This window comes from Mus musculus, chromosome 3 (genome assembly GCF_000001635.26).
Source record: "Mus musculus strain C57BL/6J chromosome 3, GRCm38.p6 C57BL/6J".
Lineage (NCBI taxonomy): Eukaryota > Metazoa > Chordata > Mammalia > Rodentia > Muridae > Mus > Mus musculus.
In genome coordinates this window covers 85,381,430-85,387,032 of record NC_000069.6, presented here as the reverse complement: position 1 = coordinate 85,387,032, position 5,603 = coordinate 85,381,430, and the positions used below count along the sequence as shown (strand labels likewise).

The 5,603-nt window shown below is 43.9% G+C and overlaps 1 long non-coding RNA gene across 1 annotated transcript; it reads left to right on the top strand.

Moving 5' to 3' along the window:
- The first annotated feature begins 1,038 nt into the window (after nt 1-1,038).
- On the top strand, nt 1,039-3,558 carry Gm52637. The gene is made up of 2 exons (XR_003954703.1): nt 1,039-2,484; nt 3,005-3,558. It is a non-coding gene; the product is annotated as a predicted gene, 52637 (long non-coding RNA).
- Nucleotides 3,559-5,603: the final 2,045 nt, after the last annotated feature.

Genomic DNA, 5,603 nt, shown 5'->3' with positions numbered 1-5,603 from the left:
ACCACCTAGACAGATGCTCTATATCATTTTTCTTTTTGGTTTTGTCTTTTTTTTTCTTTTTCTTACAACAACCCTGTGGAGTCACTCCTACTGCTTTACCCAATGTAGATGAGGAAGCAGAAGTTCTTAGAGATGAATTAACGCTTGATGACTGGTGATTTTCCAGGTTTCAGAGGCTGAAAGCCTCCTTCCAAATGACTTAGCATTAGCTCGAATGATTCCTTTTGCTTGAAAGTTATTCCATTTGAATGCAGAAAAAGAACCATACACCAGGAATGAAAATTAGAAGCCCCGCTTGTTACTGACATTGGTAGCTGTGGTGGATGCCATGCTGGCTTTCTGCATGCGCTCCTTCTTGGTCCTCACACCCTGCTTCAGGCGCTATCTCGGAGAACATGCCTGTGAGCCCTATCAATGGTGCTCCAGCATCCCTGGTTCCTTCCATTTTCCTTTGCAGTGTTCAGGACAACAAGAGCAATGGTGTGACCTCCAGATCAGGAGAGAACATTATGGGATGGCCTGGCAATGTCTGCTTCACTCATTTCTGCCAACGGCTCTGCTAGGTTTCCCTCATACTTGCCTGAGGTATGTCATCTCCCAGGATTGTCATACCCTGGAGAGAAATGGGGTGACCTACACAGTGCGATTAGCTGCTTCTGGGTTCTCAGTGCCCACAAAGGAATGGAAGGCAAGGAAGCGGTGGCCATCCCTCTAGGTGCCGAGTCACCTAGAAGCAACCTTTGATTACAATAAGGATATAGAACCACCCAACTATAAAACAGCAAGTCTTCTGGGCTCAGGACTCAACAGTACTAACCAATCATACTAAAAACTAAATTAGACCCCACAAAACAATTTGTTATCCTTCCCCAGGGTTTGCCTGGAAGAACAGTAGAAATTGAACATCAAACCACCTAATCTACCCACCAGGTAGATTAAAGATGTAGAAGTTGTGTACGTGTATTTATCAGCTAGCAATTGTTTTTGGCAGATAGCATCAAAATGTTTTGATGAAGGAATACCTTGTTCTAACTCATAGAAAGGGGCCATATGGCCTAACAGTGACTCTGTCCCTCCTCTTGATGCAGGAGGCAGATGGTTCCGTGGTAGGGAAACCATGGAGTGGGGACATCTGTAGATGGGATGTCTGTTGAGAGAAGGAAAGAGTACCTGGATTTGAAGCTTGCTTTACCACTTAGGGTTCCGCATGTGTCTCTTAATTCATGAGTTTCTCTTCCTGTCTGTTACCAACATCTAAGTGTGTAGTTTCACTTGTGTGTATGTGTAGGTGTATGTGTGTGGGTATATGTGATTGTGAGTGTGTATTTGTCTTTTGTTAGGCAGTAGAGTAACTATGTTTCATGATTTATATTATGAATCTACTGTCACACTGTTATAAATTAAAAGATTCTATGTTGAAACCATTGTGGTTGGCTGGCAATTGGCCAGGACCAATTCATTCATGTTTCTTGGCCAGCCCCTAAGTAAGAAAATGAATTTACTAGTGATTAAACTGACCAAGAAGTTCAATGTCATATCAAGGTTATCCATGACCAAAACCTGTAACATCTGGTGCCAACAGCCAAGTCATCAGAGTGCCCAGTGTTTGCTATGGCAGGACTCTCCATGGTCAAGAAGAAAAGGATTAGATATGGTGGGACACCCAGGCACTTCTTGACTTATTCCGCCTCTGACCAGCTTCATTCTCTGTGGTAAGCACTTAACCTAGTCAGAAAGGAGAAGAGAAATTAGATGTACCAAATAGATGGAAGTAGCCAGTTCCTAGACACCACATTGTAGACTACCGTGCCTCTCTCGGGTGGCTTTCTCAGGTTTAAGGACAGGACTAGGGTTGAAGAAAGAGGTTGCCCTGCCCCCCACCCCCAGGTTCCTTCTTTATGTGATTTGTTCATCACTCCCAAAGTCCTCTCCTTGTCCACAGCTAGACAGATCAAGAGGAAAAAGCACAGAGGAGCAAATGTGAGAGGATTTTAGGGATGGACGCCCCTATCGGTTTGTCTCCATCAGAGAGGGCTGAGCCGTGTGGCCAAACCACAGTATGGGAGAGAGGCGTGAAATCGGTTCAGGCAGCTAATGGTGACCACCACAGGACAATCCCAGGACAGGGGCCATGTCATAAGATGACCAAGAATTGTTAGCCATGGAAACAAATCGAACAGAGAGTGGGAATCAGGGCTTGGGGGCTGGAGACCCTGTGTGTTCTGCTCAGGGTCGGTGGGAAGGCTGTGAAAAGAGGTCTGTGGGAAGGGCAATGGTTCCACAAAGGGAGCTGGCCAACGCAAGCCAGCATGCTTGCCATAAATATGAACACAGCCAGTGAGTGCTATTGGCTACCCAGGGAGAGTTCCTATCACCAACATGAGTTTCTGTCCCCAGGATGCACTTGTGACCACTTTAGATGGGGCTGGTTCTTGTCCAGGATGCAACACACATCCTTCTGAATACACTGCATCTGTGCCTTTGGTAGGCAAAGGATTTTCAGCAGTGCTGAAGGGGAGATGGATAAGACTTGGTGGGATGCGTTGGTGCTCAGGTCTTCGATGGCCCATCACTCAAGTTCATAAGGAAAGCTACTGACTCATCTGGGTCTGAAATATGACCGTCACAAATGGCTATCTGTGGAGGACTGTTTTCTAGCAGGATCCTAAGTTTACCATCCCTTGGTTCAAACACCAAGTGCTCTCCTTCTGAGAATCTTTGGGGCACATTGACATGATGGACAGTGGCTTCCAGAATTAATTTATGTTAAATGGCAAAGCCGCTAAGTTAAGGATTTGGCTCTTAAATGCCCATAAAGGGCCATATGCTGAAGGCTTAGTTGCCAGCCTGTGACACTGTTAAGAGGTGCCTGACCCCATAATAGGTGTGGCCTAGGGGAAGGAAAGTGGGGGCAGGGGGAGTGAGCTCTTGGTGGGGGGATATTGAGATCATTGGCTCAATGGGATATGGGATCCTGGCCCATCTCCTCTCTTCTGCTTTCCAGCTTCCATGATTGATCTTGTCCCATGAGTCACCTTGACTGACCACATGCTTCCAGCATGGTGCTACCTGTCTCTCCACAGGCCCAAGGAGCTGAGGGGCAGGTGACGGTGGGTAGAAACTTCTGAGACTCTGAGCCAAAATCAACCTTTTCCTTTATGCTGGCGCTGCAATCAAAAGCAGACTGGTGGACCCTAGGATGGTTGCTACTGTCACATTTGGTACAGAAAAAGACAGGATCATCACCAGCTGGAGAGAGGGTCCTCTGCTGCCTCAGTAGTAGGCGGCCATGTGGTCAAGTGCCTAGGACCCAGGGAAGACATCTGAGAGCTGGGGCTGACCCAGCTTGTCAACGGCAAGAAGCCTGGCAGTTCAGGCTCTAAGGGACAACTGCAAGGAGCTGAATTTTGCAACTACGTGGGTTTGGAGAAGAGCTCCATGCCTGACATGAGACTGCAGCTTCTGCCAGGACCTTAATTTCAGCACTGAGGGCTCAGCCAGCTTGTATCTGGACTCCTGACCTGTGCACATGGGATATAATAAATATGTGTTGCTTAAGTCGCTGGCTGTGTCTGTGGCCATTTGTTACACAGCAAAAGAAAACTAATGGAGGGCAATTGGATGAGTCACTTAGCTCTTCTGACATCCCAGTTTTCTTGTTTTCTCTTTTTTTTAAAGTTAATTTCTAAAATGAGTATTCCAACTGGATTTATTGAGATAACCTATCTGAAGGAGTTTTATAAATTGTCAACTCATTAACACCGGTGAAGAGGGTTTATTAACAATATACAGTAACACAATAAATTAACAATGAGAAGAAAAACAAGGAGCTAAAACTTTTGTCTTTTTTAAAAGCATAGTTAATTAGTGCTTATTTTTAGAAACCACACTGATCTTCTCTACTTAATGCTCTACTTTTTTTTCTCCTGCTTAGTAATCAGAGTTAGCGAAGCCTGCTGGCAGGAGACTCAGAGTGATTCTGGGAATGTCTGTGAGATGGAGTTCATTGTGTAGATTAGTCCTATTTAAGAAGTAGCCATGGGAAGACCCTGTATATATTCTGCCTCTAGTTATCTCAGGTTCTCAATCCTCTAGCTGGAGTTGCCATTGCACTGGGAAAAAAAGACTGACCTAATGGTGCACAGACCCAACAAATGCCAACAGGAACCATCATTGTCATTGGAACACAGTAGTCAAATGGTCTTCTAAGTTTTAAGTTCTTTCAAGGGCTTGTCTATTTGACTAGATCTAAATATTGATATAAAATAATGTGGAGAATTTGGAAAGAAAGATAGGTACTATTTTTACAGGTTAGTCAACAGGACTTTAAAAATCAAATAAAAATCCTATCATTATTGAATAGTTTAGAGTCTTATTTAAAAATTCAATATGGCCCCAGATTCTCGGGAAGTACAGCTGACTAATGATGAGAAAGTATAAGCAAGCTAAATATACAGATCCTGAGGCTGTATAAAATGGAGGTACTGTTAATGGAGGCTTGTATTTGCCTATGGATTTTTTTGCATTTAAATCACTTTAATATGTGCTATGTGCTTATTGGCGTGGCTAAGCCTGACCATGCCGAGATGTGGAGAGGACTGAGCCAGAGACCATGCTAAAACAATGAAGTGGAAGGCAATTGAGAAAGATCTCTGATGCTGTCCTTGATCCTCGATACACATAAAATCACTGTCACACGCGTATCAAAGTTTGATTCTCATGATAAAATTACAAAGTTATTCAGAAAAGTATTTAGCCTGTTACATGGGAGGGTTTTAAGGTCTGAGGGAAGAAACCATGAGTTTCAGAGGCTTCTCACCACTCTGATGTTTGCCAAGATGGTGCAAAGGCACTTGCAGGTAGGGTTGCCTTACCAGCCAAGGTGTGGGTAGCCAATGCTTCTTAGGTCATCCCGTTCTTCACCGCCACATGCTCACCATAATCCAAACACAGAAACACTATAAACCCAAACCATTTCCACGCATGAATGTTCTCGACGAAGCAAAACTAAGTAGCACTATCTTTCCTAATTGTTTTTAATATTGTTCAACAAAATGAGATGCATGATAAAACCCAGATACGGTAGGCCAAATTATGGTGATTGCCTTGGGAAATAACACTTGTGCGAGTGTTTGAATGACCATCAGAACTAGCTGCTCCCTGCCACAGTATCGTCTTTATGTGAGACAATTGAGGGCCACCCTGGGATTCAAGTATTTAGAAGACATTTTCCCGGAGAAAAACGAAGCAATCCCTTTGGGGGAAGCAATGAGCAAGGTTTGCTAAAGGCACCTCTTGTGAAATCTAGCAACTATTAAAACTTTTGAAAATTTACTAGCTGTTTCTCAAGGTGTAAGGCTTTTCGGATAAGCTTGTGATGACATTAATTAGCATATTTTATTATCTCACGAAAGGTGCGGATACAGGATTGGTCTGCCTAATTTAATGAGCCAATATGTTCCAAGTGAGCAGTCTGATGGCATTATAAATTCACATGCAGGGGAGGGCTATTCAAGGCCAACCAATATAATTCACTATATCAGTGACGAGTTCCTAGGTGTGATTTCATAACTTGTTATACACTGTAGCTCTATCAGTTCCTT